Source organism: Natrix helvetica (assembly GCF_964273705.1).
Source record: "Natrix helvetica genome assembly, chromosome: 3".
Classification (NCBI taxonomy): Eukaryota; Metazoa; Chordata; class Lepidosauria; order Squamata; family Natricidae; genus Natrix; species Natrix helvetica.
The window spans coordinates 69271216-69287991 of record NC_138549.1 but is presented as its reverse complement, the minus strand read 5'-3'; the positions used below and the strand labels follow the sequence as shown (position 1 = coordinate 69287991).

The 16776-nt window shown below is 37.1% G+C and overlaps 1 protein-coding gene across 1 annotated transcript in view; it reads right to left on the bottom strand.

Moving 5' to 3' along the window:
* Positions 1-16776, bottom strand: part of LOC309389251 (uncharacterized protein C1orf21) — a 144787-nt gene that overhangs the window by 77788 nt on the left and 50223 nt on the right. The window lies entirely within an intron of this gene.

Genomic DNA, 16776 nt, shown 5'->3' with positions numbered 1-16776 from the left:
TTTTTCTCACAAAACTAAATCTCAGTGTTATTAATGAAGCTGTCCATGAAGAGATGCATAATTCATAAAAGGAAATACTTCACACATTGACTAAACTTTCATGATGCCCTCTGTGGTGCTACTGATGGAACAATGAAAGAAGCTGAAGTGATTCTCCAGAGCCCCTGACCTTGCCATCTTGTGACTGATTCCAGTACAGGTAGTTCTCAACTTATCATTAGTTGCTTAGTGACTGCATGAAAGTATGATGGATCCCCAAAAAGACACTTATGACCCAGATTCAAAATTATAGCAGCTGCTTCCAAAGGTCATGTGATCACATCTTGAGCATTCAGGAAGCATTCATTTATGATATCTTTTGATAAAAAGTGGTGTTTACTTCCAGTTTCCAGCAAAAATAAATGCCGCTGCAGAGAATGAGTTTGCTTTACAGCTGCTGTTAAAAAAGTCATACAAATGGGTCAGTCATATGAAGACCTGTTTAATGATCAGCAAAACCTACAATCATAATTCTGGCTCAATTATAGTCATATAAGTCAAGAACTACCTGTATCTGATTGTTACATATCTCAGTTCTTCCCTGCTCACAGTCACTTAATTGGCTTCTTTATTTTTTTGTAACACCCCTATTTTTCTCCAAATCTCCCCCCACCCTTTCTTTTGCCATTTTTTTCTATCAAAAATCCTTACCACTGCCAAAGGAAACTTGCTGGATAACAGCAATAATGGAATAATTCTCAGGTGCTCATATTCTGTCATTGGGTTTTCACAAATATTGAGTTGGGGACTGTGGAAATAGTATATTTACTTTACTTACTTACTTCATTCATATCATTAATTCAATATCCCTTTTTTTCCAGGAATTAGAGATAGCTTACTTGGAGATTTTCCTTCCTTCAATTTCCATAGCAACAACCCTGTGAGATAGTTCTGACTGAAAGTTACTGGCCTCCCCAAAACCTACCAAGTGAGTTTCAACAGAGGATATAACAGTAATCGAACTCCCCTGTTGTTGTACAGCATCCTAACCATTACAGGTTGATGGTGCTAGAATAAAAAGTTTCTTGACTACAGCTTGTGTTCTATACACTTCCCCAACCTGGGCCTTTCAGAAGTTTTTGAGATTGAAGTATTACTATATCCACTTATAATACTAATGTTGCCATTATGGGAACAAGTGCAAATTTGAAGTACACCTAAAACAAAACATAGCCTTAGTCCATCTATTAAATTCACATTACATAATCAAGAAATTCCAAATTAAAATGCACAAGAGTCAAACTGTTCAGTCTTAGTAGGCTGCATTTTATGGGCTCTTAAATAGTTACTAAAGATTGCCAATTTTTATTTCCTCATCATAGATTGTTGTACCTCTGTAAAACAGCCTTCCTCAATCTAGTGCCCTCCAAATTTGGTGATATATCTAGTTCTAGAATGAAGGAGAATGTTTTTAGTTCAGGGTTGAAATGTGGGGTCCTTGGTGCTCTCTGAGCTTGCTTGTTTTCTTGCAGACATTTCATTACCTGACTGGGTAACATCATCAGTGCTAGCATGATTAGTCATCACTAGCCCTGATGATGTTACCTAGTTAAGGTAATGAAACATCTGCAAGAATACAAGCAAACTCAGAGAACACCACAGTCCTAGAATTCGTGGTCAGCATACCAACAAACATTAGTGTTGTCTTCTTTCATTTCAGAATATTTTTTGAAAAATGGCATTTTACAAGTTCAAGAGATCTCTGTTATTTTAGAAAGATTTGTTTCTACCCCACTAAGAAAAGTACAATTAAAATGTATGTTGTCAAAATGAAGAATTACCACCAGAGGTAATTTAAAAAGTCTTAGTTCCTTGCTGAGAAAACAGAAGTGTCTCCTAGGTAACTTAACTGTCAACGTTAAAGAGAAATATGACTAATTATGACCTACAGCAGTATAATATGAATCACAGCAAGTATAAATATATCTGTCCTGGAATTGACCCAATGCACTTTGAATTCAAGAACTGGATTTCCGTGAGTCTGAAAAGTATTATTTTAATTCAAATGTCAACATTCACAACTGGTAACTGTTGCAATTATTCAATTTCACAAATATTTCCCCGTGACGTTGGTACTAATGAAAATAGAATCCCTATAGGAATATACGAGAAGACACTACATTTATTTCTCCCAAGCATTTGGAAGCAATTCTGATAACACAAACTAGGAATTGTTACCAGAATGACAGCCGGGATACAGGCAAACAAGGTTAAGCAAAATCATCATACAGCTTGTCATTGAAACCATAGGGTTACTATCAGAGGTGGGTTGCTCCCGGTTCGGCCTGGATCAGGGGAACTGGTAGTAGCGGCAGTGGAAGGCTCCGCCCATCCACCCAGACGCTTCTGCGCATGCGCAGAAGCATCACATGAGCGCACCCGAACCAGTAGTAAAAAAATTGGCAACCCACCATTGGTTACTATCTAATGTTCTGCAGAGCCAAGAACAGGGCTGTCCAAACTTGGGAATTTTAAGATTTGTGGACTTCAACTCCCAGAATTCCCCAGCCAGCCATGCTGGCTGGGGAATTCTGGGAGTTGAAGTCCACAAGTCTTAAAGTTCCCAAGTTTGGACACCCCTGGCCAAGAACAACCTTGCAGAGGGAGCATCCTATAAATTGCATGAACCTTAGAATAGATTCTAAGGAACGTAGGAAGGCTGCATTTTCATGCAGTATTATAGGAATCTAGATACACATGCATATTTACTCAGGGGCCTGGAATTCTCCATATTTTAATCACAATCATGTAGACATCTTGTTCTACATTTAACTGATTTTGTTTTACAATATTTTAAAGATGATTTGAAATTTGATTATCTAGGGATTTAGGAACAGACTTTATAATAATTCTACAAATCCAAAGTTACCATAATTTTACTAGTGGTTTCAAATAATTTGTACCTTTTTGAAAACATTTGGTCAACTGACCCATAGGAGCAGAGAAAAAAACATAATGGCAACTTTAATTGGTGTTGTTACTTTAAAGCCATGTTTTTCAAATTTAGCAACTTTAATATGCTGGCTGGGGGATTCTGGGAGTTGAAGTCCATACATCTTAAAATTGCTAAGGTTAAGAAACATCGTTTAAAGTCATAACTCTCACTGTGGCTTTTCACTGATTATCACTATGACTTTTTTAATATCCATTTTTAACATTGATACACCTTTGCTCAATAACTTGCATTTCTGTTTTTTCATATCTCTCTTCCCCAATTATACAAAAGGAAATTCCCTTATATTTCCATATTTTATTTCTCAGGACTTTAAAAACAAAGAAGGAATGGTGCTATTTTATAGTTAGAGAGCATATACAAAAACAGTGCTTAGCTACAATACAATAATGACTGAATAATATCACAAATAAAGGAAAGTATACAGGACCCAGAAGAGGTTTAGTTTTTTGAATTCTAAAGCTCGGAAGACTAAATCTCTCCTCCTGGTGACCGACCCAGTTCTTGAATAATATCAGTCAGATTTGATGGACAATCCTTAATATGATTATCTTGAGTTTATGCTCCAATCATAAAGAGAAAGAGGAGACTGGTGAATAGAAGATGCCAGAAAGATATGGTCCTTGTGTTGGTTACTAGAATGCCAAAGTTGGAAACATTAAAGATGAAAACATAGTGAGACTATTTGACTTTGGAATAGGAGAATGACCTATTAATTTTTTGTACTCCAATGATTTCTTATTACTAATACTGTCTTCAAACAAACAAAACAATTCCCATTTTATTATTGGTAAAAGGAAGTAGAGCATCAAATACATGGCCTGATGCTGACTGCAGAACAGTTCATAACTATTTATGTACAACTTCCAAATTAAGGAAATGAAGTTTAAAAAAAACAGTTTAGCAGATATGATCTTGACCCACCATTTTCAATGAGTACATTGGGAATCACCCTGAACTCTTGAACCTTATTGATAAAGAACCCAGAGGAACTCTGGAATGAACTTAAAGATAAATTAAAGACCAATGTGTAGAGTCTGCCAAAGAAAAAGAAGCAAAAGAAAGCAAACAGAAGCCAACTCCAAAAATGTCAGGAAAGAATTTTCAACAAAGTATTTCAGAGATCTGATAGAACAGTGATAATCTTTTTCTAAAGGTGCCAAAATTGGGTGAGTGTGCGCTATCGCATGCGCATACATGCCCACCCATTTGCACATATGCACACGACCCTCCCGTATCCCGCACAGGAGGGAGTTTTCACCCTCCCCAGGTTTCAGGAAAGCCTCCGGAGCTTGGGCAGGGTGAAAAACAGGCCCAATGGGTCCGGTTGGGCCTGCTTTTTGCCCTCCCCAAGCTCCGGAGGCTTTCTTGAAGCCTGGGGAGGGCGAAAGTGGCCTCCTTTGGCCCTCTGGAAGCAATCAATCGTATTGCTGATGCATGTTGGGTAAGTGAGAAAGCCAAAGAATATCAAAAATAAATCAGTATATGCTTCACTGATTATAGAAAGTGTGGAGTACAAATAATATTTTATCCTTTCATACATGATTCTAAAGTGCATGGTAGACAGAGCCATAAAACTGAAATTGCTTAATGATCCTGAAAGGAAAGAACTGATAACAATAATCAGGTTGTTGCTTTTTTCTGTGGTGTGAAGGAAGTTGATACATTGGTACAATAAAGGACATTATTTATGTTAGAAGGTGCAATCTCAATAGAATGGGTGGACTTGGAGCCTCATTATAAGAACAGAATGTAGAGGCCAACCCATAATGAGGCTAACTCATGTTATTATCAGATTCTGCCTTCTTTCGATGAAGCTATAATTTATTCTGCTTCTGTATGTCCCGTATGTAATTTCAGAAGGGATACAATCAGTAACCATGCGGGCTTTGGATTATTCCGTGTTCTTTTTGGTCTTGTTGTATTCGGGTCTTTTCCCATGTAAGGTTGAGATTGTCTTGGCAACGTTTCGGCGAGGTCCCACTCGCCATCTTCAGGCTGGTGTTTTCGGCTTCATGCTTGTGCAAGTAAGGCATGGTTGGAGCTGTTGTCTTTCTATAAATCTTGGGGGGGGGGTGGAGTACTGGCTTTGTTGCTGTAGGTGGGATGATTGGCTGTGTAGTTGCATTCTGATTGGTGGAGTTGATGTTTGTAGATTGGTCGGTTGTTTCGTATCATCCTGTGTGGCTGAGGTGCTGGCAGTGTGTCCGTTGTTCTTTTGTGTTGTAACGACCTGGGTGGTGGGTGGGTTCGTTTGTTGACTAGGGCTGGTTTCCAGATGTCTGGTAGGCGGGAGGTATGAATAAACGTGACGACCAATTAGGATGCAACTACACAGCCTCATCTCATCTATTTCCAAATGCTTTGGTTATTTAGTTTTCCCACAACAATAAACTTTATTTTGATTATGTCAAGCTATGTAATGTGTTTTTAAAAATGGGAATCCTGATATAGGAGATGACCAGGCAGAAGCCAAAATTGGGATCAAATACAGCATCAGGTTACAAGAGACCAAAATCAAGCCCCCTATGAATTCCCTTGACTCTTATCTAGTGCCAATTTGACTTGACTGTTAGTAGATCAGATTCTTGCATATAAGTAGCATGTAACAAAAGTTTTACTGCTTTAAAACTTAGCTCCTGTTCCTGGTTACTTGCGCCTGTTACCCAGAACATCTCATTCTGCTTATGGCAACCTTTATACAAAAACCCCTAGATTCTCTCATATTATTCTCCCACCTATTGCATAAGCTACACTGGCTTACAACCTTTCTTACAACCTTTCATTTAGTGACCAAAGTTACAACAGCACTGAAAAAAGTGATTTATAATAATTTTTCACCACTTATGACCATTACAGCTTATCCATGGTCACGTGATTAAACTCCAGATGCTTGTCAACTGGGTAACATTTATCACTATTGGAGTGTTTCAGAATCAGGTGATCCCCTTGTGTAATTTACTGACTAACAACTGTGTTACGAACTTAACCACTGGGGCAAGAAAGGTGGTAAATTGGGGCAAAAGTTACTTAACAACCATCTCGCTTAGCAACATAATTTTGGGGCTCAATAGTGGTCATAAGTCAAGAACTATCTCTACATTTCAAGGTGCTAGTCATCACCTTCAAAGCCTTACATGTTGCAGGACCACCTTTCTCTGAGGGTATCTATCCATCCCAACAGAGTAGACAAGGTAGGCACACTCCACATTGCCATTTTGTGTGTATGACTTGTCCAATGCAATACCTACGGAATAGAATATCCTCCCTTGAGATATGATAGACCCCACCCCCACTCTCTTAACCTTCCAGAGAGCATTGACTTCCCCACCTCCCAGTATTGGGATATAATGAGATTAAAGTGGGATGAGAATGTTGGAACTGCATCAGGAAAGTGTGGTTGTGGCATCTGGTTTTTGGGTATTTGGTATTTTTTGGTATTTTGTTTTACCATTTCTTTTGTTTCTGACTACATTTTTTTACTTGTTGGTTTTAAACCACTCAGGGTTTGACTTTAAGATGGACAGCTATTTTTTTAAATGAATAAATAAGCCAAAAAAGCATGTTACTGTAATGAGAAAATCAATATAAGAAGCTATTTTCTGATCTACTTAAATCCAACTTATTGGAGAAGGAGATGATTATTTAAAATGTTTTAATAGAAATATAAAAACAGGACACTAAAAACACCTTTGGATTTTCTATGGAATATATTTTGACAACAGATGAAACAGAAATAGCAACCTATTTATCTAACGAATCTGCCACTATTCAGTGAATTGTGAAGATACAGAAGAGATAAAAGGACAGATTTACTATACAAAATTGTAGGAAAAAGCTAGACTTAGTACAATTGCATGTGTAGACCAGCTTTGCCCAGAAGTGTGAGAACCACAAACATCTGAATGCTCTATGGATGAGAATTACAGTACCAACATATTTAACATATATATAGAACATATTTAAAGAACTGCAATCTGAGAAAGATTGGCATACATATATTTCTCTAAATCTGCAAAAGAAAGTAAACAAAAATGCAGAATTTGCCTGATTAAATGCTTACCAGGGTCTGTCACAGTTAATTCTTATGTAGGAGATCAACTGGGAATTTAAGGGCTTTTAGCTAAACTGAGTGCTTGGAATAGCAATCTGGAAAAGAGGTTATGGCAAATTACGTCTGCAATACTGCCACCTGCATATTCAATTCAAAGCCATCTTCACTTTTTTAATGAAACAATTTTTTAAAATTAAAATTGAAACACAACATGACACAAAGATAAAATAAATGTAAAGTAACAATGAGTGTTTAGAGAAATAACCACATTTACCCATAATAAAATTATTTATACACAAATAACTAAAGAATTCCATGTGGAGACAAAAAAAAATTCACCATACAATGCTACCATAGCAACATAATGAAGTAGCATGACATCCATTAATATCAGTCTTAGTGATAAATGAGTACATCACCAAGTACTACTGAATCAATTACAAAGTACAGAAAAACCTGATAAATTAAGCAATATGAAATGCAGCCCCAACACAAAGAGGTATTCTATGAGATGTGTCCAACAAAATGAAAACCACACCTCACAAATAAGATCAAATGCATCTGAATGAAACATAGTTTTCACAAATTCAGACTTTTAACAATCAGATATTTCTAGTCCAGATGTATACAGACAAACTTTCATAGATGTTTCACAATGTGGGGATCCTGTGAACTACACAACAGAAAAATCTTTTAAAATCAGTTTAAAACAGGGGTCCACAACCCCAGGCCAGTTCTGGCCTCTTAGGAACCAAGGCATACAGCTGGAGGTGAGCAGCGGGTGAGCAAAGCTTCATCTGTATTTGCATTCTCTCCCCAATGCTAGCATCACCACACCTCAGATCATCAGGCATTAGATTCTCGTAGGAGCGCAAATCCTACAGTAACCGCATATGCAAAGATCTAGGTTGTGTGCTGTCCTTCCTCCCAGGTCCATGAAAAAAATTGTCTTCCACAAAACTGGTCCCTGGTGCCACAAAGGGTGGTGACCGCTGGCTTAAAACATAAATATTATGTTTTGCCTCATTCAGAGATATCCTTATCAATCTACATATAGATTATATATGGAAACTGTGTCTTTAAAATATATGGATTAGTAGACTTTCACTGCACAGAAAAACTAAATATACCCAGCTTTATCTGAAGTTAACCATCTGGAGATTGACAAATACTAAATGCAGTGGTGGCCAGTTGAAATGAAAGCAAATTAATCTGATCTCCTTATGGTCTGGCCAGAAAATAGCATACAAAAATAAAATAAAATCTGAGACTTGTGAAAATTAATTCAATGATACAGGCAGGGGTGGGTTTTTTCTGCATGCGCAGAAGAAAAAAACAAAATGGCGGCGCTTATGGCACCAGCGAGAGAACCAGTTCAGGGGCGTGGCGGGCCGAGTTACTACCTACTCGGCTGAACTGGGCCGAACTGCTAGGAACCCACCTATGGATACATGACACGAATGCATGACCTTAAATAAATGGTATTGTATCTCCTTATGTAAAATCCTAATACTAACAAGACAGGAAAATGAGTTCTTTGTTATCAAATGAATCTAATTTGAAAGGTGAGTTGTTAATCATACATCTTATTGTTTAACATTGTGGAATACAATATTTGAGAGACAAGATCCATTAGTTTTACTAATAATACTTTGCTGATCCACTGATAGTAAATACACTGAGGTTCTGTGATCCACTGGCATCTTTAATGACAATTTCTTTCTTTGGTTTTAAAGCATCAATAATTCCCCTTCTACATAAAGCAAGCAAGCGAGCAAACAACTTATGTTGCGAAACTGGAAATAACATATGGGGATATTTTGCTTGATATTTAAAATTGAAATACATGCTTCGTGTAGCCACTTGCACTGTTTTTATTAGTGCCAAATAAATGCAACTTTAGTGTTACTTCATTAATTCTTATTTATGGAAAGCAGCACACATTGTTGCACGCATTGACATATTAGTCATGTACAAAATAATGAAAGATGTGATACAACATTAGCTTTGCTGTCTATATTTAGCCAAGCATTTTACAAACTTTACCAAAAGCAAAGAAGCTGCACTACACAATTATAGCAGCCTTTGGCAAACAATGCCCCTAAATATTGAGCATCCTATATTTAGGAGTTTACCATTTCACGCTTCCTCTTTTTAATGCCAGTACAAATCTAAGTCTAATGTGAAACAAGCCATAACATAAATAATACTGTTATTATTTATGTAGGTAAATAGAAACATCATTGTTCCATGATTTAGAATAATGACAAAATGCCTGTTTAATTCATGGTGTTGGCTTCTGGAGTAAGCTGAACTGCACTAAAGCCACATATCTGAAAAAGAACAGAGCTTAAAGGTGCAATGGAAAAAAGAGGTTTGTGTTGGCCTCTATCTTACCCACTTTCAACTGAGCCCTAAAATCTTGGCCCTTTCTCCATGTCTTGGATTAAGCTGGGTATGATATAGGGCAGGGGTGCCCAAACTTGGGAACTTTAAGACTTGTGGACTTCAACTCCCAGAATTCCCCAGCCAGCATGCTGGCTGGGGAATTCTGAGAGTTGAAGTCCACAAGTCTTAAAGTTCCCAAGTTCGGACACCCCTGATATAGGGTTTTGGTTTTTTTTTACTTTGTTTCCTCAGGATGACTATCCTCTTTTCTTAAACTCTTTTAAGAAATGATGTTTCATTTCTTCATTTAATATCATGAAACACTCAAAGCATTGTTTTGGAATTGTAGGGATTAGAAATTTGAAAAATTAAAATGATATTGTCAGAGAAGTAGTTATTATCTTCAAATACGTAATAGCTTACATCAGCTAGATACTTTTTTTCAAAGGGAAGTTGTATAAAACCATTGGGATATGTAGAACAGAAATTTTAATGGTTAAAGAGCTTGTTATAAATTAATTAAATCTCAATTTTTCCAAAAATATTACAGACATCTGGCACTTTTTTAATCTAGCCAACCAAGATCAAAACAAAACGAAACAAACAAATAGGCTTTCCATTTTAAATCAATAATTTTCTGAGATCAACCAGATGGTTCAGATTGCCTGAATATAATTGCCTGAAAATCCTAAATCAGCATGGTTTGGGTAGTATTATCTCTGAACGAGAATAGATTTCCTCTCTTCATGCTGTGAATCAGACAAACATAAAGACCCCTATGTTTATAATACTTTCTTTTGGGGAGCTTTACACAATTGCCATTCTAATTTTTATTGTGACAGGATAGTTTTCCAAGGTTAAATTGTAACAAACCTAAGAGAAGAATGACAGCTATCGTTACTTAGTATTCTGGTGTTCTAGGCCAGATGTAAGCTAAGTAACAGTTGGGATCTTACATAATTGTCCTAATACCGTCTTTTCTACATCTCATTTTGAGAGCTATGTCTGGACCCAGGAAAAGTGCTTTGATGAAAACAAATCAATGTAGGAATGTTGTAAAAGTGGTTTCTATTTTCCAGACCTCTATTCATAAAGTTTCTCTGTCCTACAGACAATTATGTTTTCCTTTGTATAGTCACAACAAATTTCTTTTCCCTGGATTACATCAAATAATGCCTTAGAGCTGTGATGGCGAACCTATGGCATGCGTGCCTGAAGTGCCACACAGAGCCATGTTGCCTGGCATGTAAGCCGTTGCCCCAGCTCAGCTCCACCATTCATGTGCACGTGCCTCCTACCGGCCAGATGACTTTCGAGTCTCTGCCACACATGTGGGAGATATGCACTCATGTGCAAGAGGGCAGTGGGTCACGCTCCCATGCAAGGGGGTGGAGGGAGTGTGGAGCACCCCCCTGTGGCCTGTTTTCGGTCCCAGGAAGCTGCAGGGATGCTTACTAGGCCTAAAATGGGGTGCGGGAGGATATGGCATCCCCACCCCGCAACCCGTTGTTGGTCCCAAGAGGCTGCAGGGAGGCCTACTAGGCCCAAATTGGGGTGGGGGGGTCACATGCATGTGGGGGGATGGGGGAGTGCAGGGAGATCATGTGCGCATGTACAGGGTGGCCAGGGAGGTCACACATGCATGTGCAGGGGGGGACCAAGGGGCTGGTCACGCATGCATTGCATTATGGGTGCGGGGGGGCACTGTCACACATGCACCTGCATGCTTTCAGCACACAACAACAAAAAGGTTAGTCATCACTGTCTTAGAACATCTTTAGGGAAAAAAAGAATTTCACTAATTTTTTAAAGGAACAGGAATGAGACATTTAATGTATTTGCTTTCCACTGACAACATTCTTCCATGTTCATGTCTTGCATTGTTTGGATCTGTTTTAATGGGACAATATGGTTTTAACTGAAATGATTCCATGGTTAAATAAAATTGATTGCTATACAAAGAGAATCTGAACATTTTCAGAGACAGAAATCTCTTACTTAATTTCAAACATACAAAAGTCTGTTGTTGCATTAAGTTGTACCCAAATATTTTTCCCAAGGGTAAACTGCCTTTGTTAGAAGATAGATGATGTTAATAAAGCAATAATTATGTTTTGTCCAATGTTCCCCAAACTAATAAAAAAATTGTATTTTAATTAAAGTCAGAATGTGACTTTAATAGAATGTGAAATGCAATACATTTCAAACAATATTCTCAATTTTTCAGAATGAGTATGTTTTCTTTCAAGAAATATGCCTATGCCTGCTTTTGCTTGATTCCTATCTGATTATTCCAAACATCTTAGAATGTTTATGAATCAGATATCAACCATGATACTCCAGCAGGGTACCAAAAAGTTTGTTAACAAGAGTTGGAAAGGTGTTAAATATAATTATTGCTCATTTAAATAGAGTTAAATATTAATACCAAACAATTAAATAGATGATTGGAAAAATAAGAGAGACATGCATGCCAAGGAACTAAAAATATTCTGTGGCCTTGCCCAAAGTGCTTCTGGCCAGAGATGTCAATTAGAATGAGAGGCAGTACAAACTGGGAATTTCAGAGGGAAAGTTCAATAGTTTGGAAAATATAAGATTAGCTCTCTGGAATTATAAAAATGACTATGCCCTTCTAGGTCAAGGTTATACAACATCTCTTAATCACAATTAATGAATTATTATATGAGAAATAGAATCAATTATTTATTCAACTGAAATATATAAGTAGCACTCTTCAAACTCAACTGCTATAAGTGCTACTTCAGAGAAAAAATTAGTTTATGCATTAACATTATCTTTATGGAAATATATTCACATTTTTAAATGATTTTTCCAGTATATTTATAATGCCCAAGAATGAATGGTTTTAAATAGATGAAATACTTAGTATTTTAAAATTCTACTTGAGAGAAACTGAACTTTATCCATTTCCTTGCATAAAAATAAAAGATGTTTCTACCTCACCACCCCCAATTACCACCAAAAGTATTCGCAGTCTGTTTTCTATTTTATTTGTTCATCAAAAACCTTATAGAGTAATATAGAATTCTTTGTAGATTTTAAAACTCTATCTTTCATGGAAAATTGCAAACTGATTTCAAAGATTTCTTATGCTTAAAAACAAAACTTTATACAGGTTTCACCTTTCAGAAAGCTACCCACATTTACATACAGGTGAAACTCGAAAAATTAGAATGTGCAAAAGTTCATTTATTTCAATAATGCAACTTAAAAGGTGAAACTAATATATGAGATAGACTCATTACATGCAAAGCAAGATAGTTCAAACTGTGATTTGTCATAATTGTGATGATTATGGCTTACAGCTCATGAAAACCCCAAATCCACAATCTCAGAAAATTAGAATATTGTGAAATGGTGCAATATTCTAGGCTCAAAGTGTCCCACTCTAATCAGCTAATTAAGCCATAACATCTGCAAGAGGTTCCTGAGCCTTTAAATGATCTCTCAGTCTGATTCAGTAGGAATCATAATCATGGGAAAGACTGCTGATCTGACAGTTGTGCAGAAAACCATCATTGACACCCTCCATAAGGAGGGAAAGCCTCAAAAGGTAATTGCAAAAGAAGTCAGATGTTCCCAAAGTGCTGTATCAAAGCACATCAATAGAACATTATGTGGAAGGGGAAAAGTGTGGAAGAAAAAGGTGCACAAGCAGCAGAGATGACCGCAGCCTGGAGAGGATTGTCAGGAAAAGGCCATTCAAAAGTGTTGGGGACTTTCACAAGTAGTGGACTGAGGCTGGAGTCAGTGCATCAAGAGCCACCATACACAGACGGGATCCTGGACATGGGCTTCAAATGTTGCATTCCTCTTGTCAAGCCGCTCCTGAACAACAAACAACGTCAGAAGTGTCTTACCTGGGCTAAAGAAAAACAGACCTGGTCTGTTGCTCAGTGGTCCAAAGTCCTCTTTTCTGATGAGAGCTTTTGCATGGACCCAGAGTATGGAGGAAGAATGGAGAGGCACACACTGCAAGATGCTTGAAGTCCAGTGTGAAGTTTCCACAGTCTGTGTTGATTTGAGGAGCCATGTTATCTGCTGGTGTTGGTCCACTGTGCTTCATTAAGTCCAGGCTCAACACAGCCATCTACCAGAAGATTTTGGAGCACTTCATGCTTCCTTCCACAGACGAGCTGTATGGGGATGCTGACTTCATTTTCCAGCAGGACCTGGCACCTGCCCACACTGCCAAAAGCACCAAAACCTGGTTCAATGACCGTGGGATTACTGTGCTTGATTGGCCAAACTCGCCTGACCTGAACCCCATAGAGAATCTATGGGGCATTGCCAAGAGAAAGATGAGAGACATGAGACCGAACAATGTAGAAGAGCTGAAGGCCGCTATTGAAGCATCCTGGTCTTCCATAACACCTCAGCAGTGCCACAGGCTGATAGCTTCCATGCCACTCCGCATTGAGGCAGTAATTGCTGCAAAAGGGGCCCAAACCAAATACTGAGTACATATGCTTATACTTTTCAGAGGTCCAATATTGTACTGTGTACAATCCTTGTTTTATTGATTGCATGTAATATTTTAATTTTCTGAGATTGTGGATTTAGGGTTTTCATGAGCTGTAAGCCATAATCATCACAATTACGACAAATCACGGCTTGAACTATCTTGCTTTGCACGTAATGAGTCTATCTCATATACAGTATTAGTTTTACCTTTTAAGTTGCATTACTGAGATAAATGAACTTTTGCACGATATTCTAATTTTTCGAGTTTCACCTGTACAACTAATACTACCCTTATATTTTTAACAGCAAGTATTCTGTTCTTTGGTCCTTGGAAGGCACTCTAAGTGTGATAGGATATTTCAGATCTCTTTCTTTTCAAGTTCTTTCCATGATGCAATGGAAAGTTCTGCATCCAATGCTTTTCCAGTATTATAATTTCAACAGAGATCACCAAAAGGAAGTGGTCTGACAGCATATATTGTTTCAGAGTTTTTCCTTCTTTCTTTCTTTCTTTCTTTCTTTCTTTCTTTCTTTCTTTCTTTCTTTCTTTCTTTCTTATTATTTATTTATTTATTTATTTAGTCACTCATGTACAAGATAACAGGAATAAGAATAAACATGAATAAGAACACAGGAAATGGGTTCAAATAAATGGGGACAGTAGGACAAGGACTGGTGCACTTATGCACGCCCCTACTGACCTCTTAGGAATGGGGTGAGGTCAACAGTAGACAGTTTAAGGTTAATGTTATAGGGGTTTGAGGATGTAACAACAGAGTCTTGGAGTCAGAAGATGGAGAACTATATTAGCCTTACAGACTGAAAGAGATTATTTTCTCCTATTTGTATTAATAGGTAATAGGTGAAAAATGGCTTTAATGCCACCAAAGACAATAATTTTAAAAGAAAGAGAATAACACATCACTTCATCCTTTTATGTCTCAAAGATGCTTTTTCAAAAGGCATTGCTTCTGAAGAAGCTTCTTGAATGAGAAGCGAAACGTTTTCAAGGAAAAACAAAAAATAGTGCAGTTTTCTTTTGAAAAAGCATCTTTGGGACAACCATGACCTGGATGACTGAAAATCTCCATAGAAATCCACCCTTTTATCTTTCCTGCCAGCAAGGGTTTGAATAAGAGACTCTCTAACTTTGGATCTTACAACCTCACTACTAGAATTGCTCTGCCAGTGAACTTGATCCAGTCAATAAGTATACACATTGAAACATTAGGTATTGAGTTATATACACACACTCAGTAAGATGTTCCTGGTTTATGGAGGGAATAACACTAAGTGGTGCTTATCTGGCAATATACTAATGCCCTGGAGGAGAAAGCCACTTATTACATTATTGTTCAACATAAATAAAAGCTAGCAACAGACAAAGGTGAGTATATTTTTCTCTCAACTCTTCATGGCTTCAGAGAAATAATCTCATTATTAAAGTTTAGGGGAAGCTAAAGGAGTGTTGTCCTAAATCAATAGATGATAGATTCAGCAGGTTTATTTGTCATATTTCTATTTTTTTCCACCTTTGTCCAAATATAGAATACTGAATAGGTGAGTAGAAATTACCAACATTGTGCAATATTTGATGAACTCGTAAGACTTTTGGTCATTAAAATCCTGTAAGTGTGAACTTTCTAAGTACTGATTTATAAGGTACCCTCAATATTTGATGCCATATAGTGATATCTATACAAGAAGTCGTCAATTTATGACCAGTAATTTAATAACTGTTTCAAGTTACAACAGCCACAGGAAGAGTGCTATATGGCCCATAAAACACTTCTGGACATCGTAAAATGTCTGCTGCCATATCCTCCCCTGGGATCACATGGCCATATTTCAGGAAGCTCACATTTATGACTGGTTGCAGCATCCCACAACAAAATGATCCGTTTACAATGGTTTTTAAAATAACTTTCTGTCATTGTTTGTTGTTGGTTGGTTTGTTTCTGGGGAAAAAAAATCTATTTGAGAGAATGGGTTTGCATTTATGACCACATCATTCACTTAACAATCTCCATAAAGGATAATAAAATTGGGTCTGGTAATATGGGTGCTTCAACTTATGATCAGGAAGACCGAGAACCAAAATTCCAGTCTGATTGCAGTCATAAATTAAGAATTATCTGTACAGGAAAACATTGGTATTAAAGAAAGATGGGAAGAACATGGAGAAAATAAATGAAAGCAAACTCTGTTTTTCCCATTTTCCTATCCTGCTACAAAGTGTTCTTCCAGGAACACTGGCATTTTCATAAGTCAAGGAGAGATAGAGTATTTATTGTACATGGTGTTGCTTCTTTGTTTACTTTTCAGCGATTCACAAATTTGTTCCCACTGTTTATTAGGTTTTAAAATTAAAGCATCAGGAGTGTGATAGCACCTTATTAGTGTGACTAATAAGTATTTATATGATTTTTATATAAGAAGTTACAAAGCTCAAGTTAAGATAAAAAAATTCTAGATCAACAGAAATAAATACAGTGGTTTTCTAAACGCTGTAGACAAAAATAGAATACAAAAAAATCTAAATATTTAAAACTAAATTTAAAAACTACTTTATGATTAAAGTGTTGAAATTGTAACACATTAAAGACAAAACTGTTAAAAGTGTGCATCGTTTTGTGACCAGGAACAAATGAGACACAGCGGAAAACATAAAACAGCATAGAATGTGTTAAAATACATATTTATGAGGTCTAAAATAGGAGGCCAATTTTCTGCATAAAGCAATGACAGCTGAAACAATTTTTTGCATTTATCCTAGAGATGGTAAGGTCCCCATCTAAAAATAAAAAGCAAATGAGATTATTCTCAAACAGACTGAACTTCTGTCAGAAAGTGA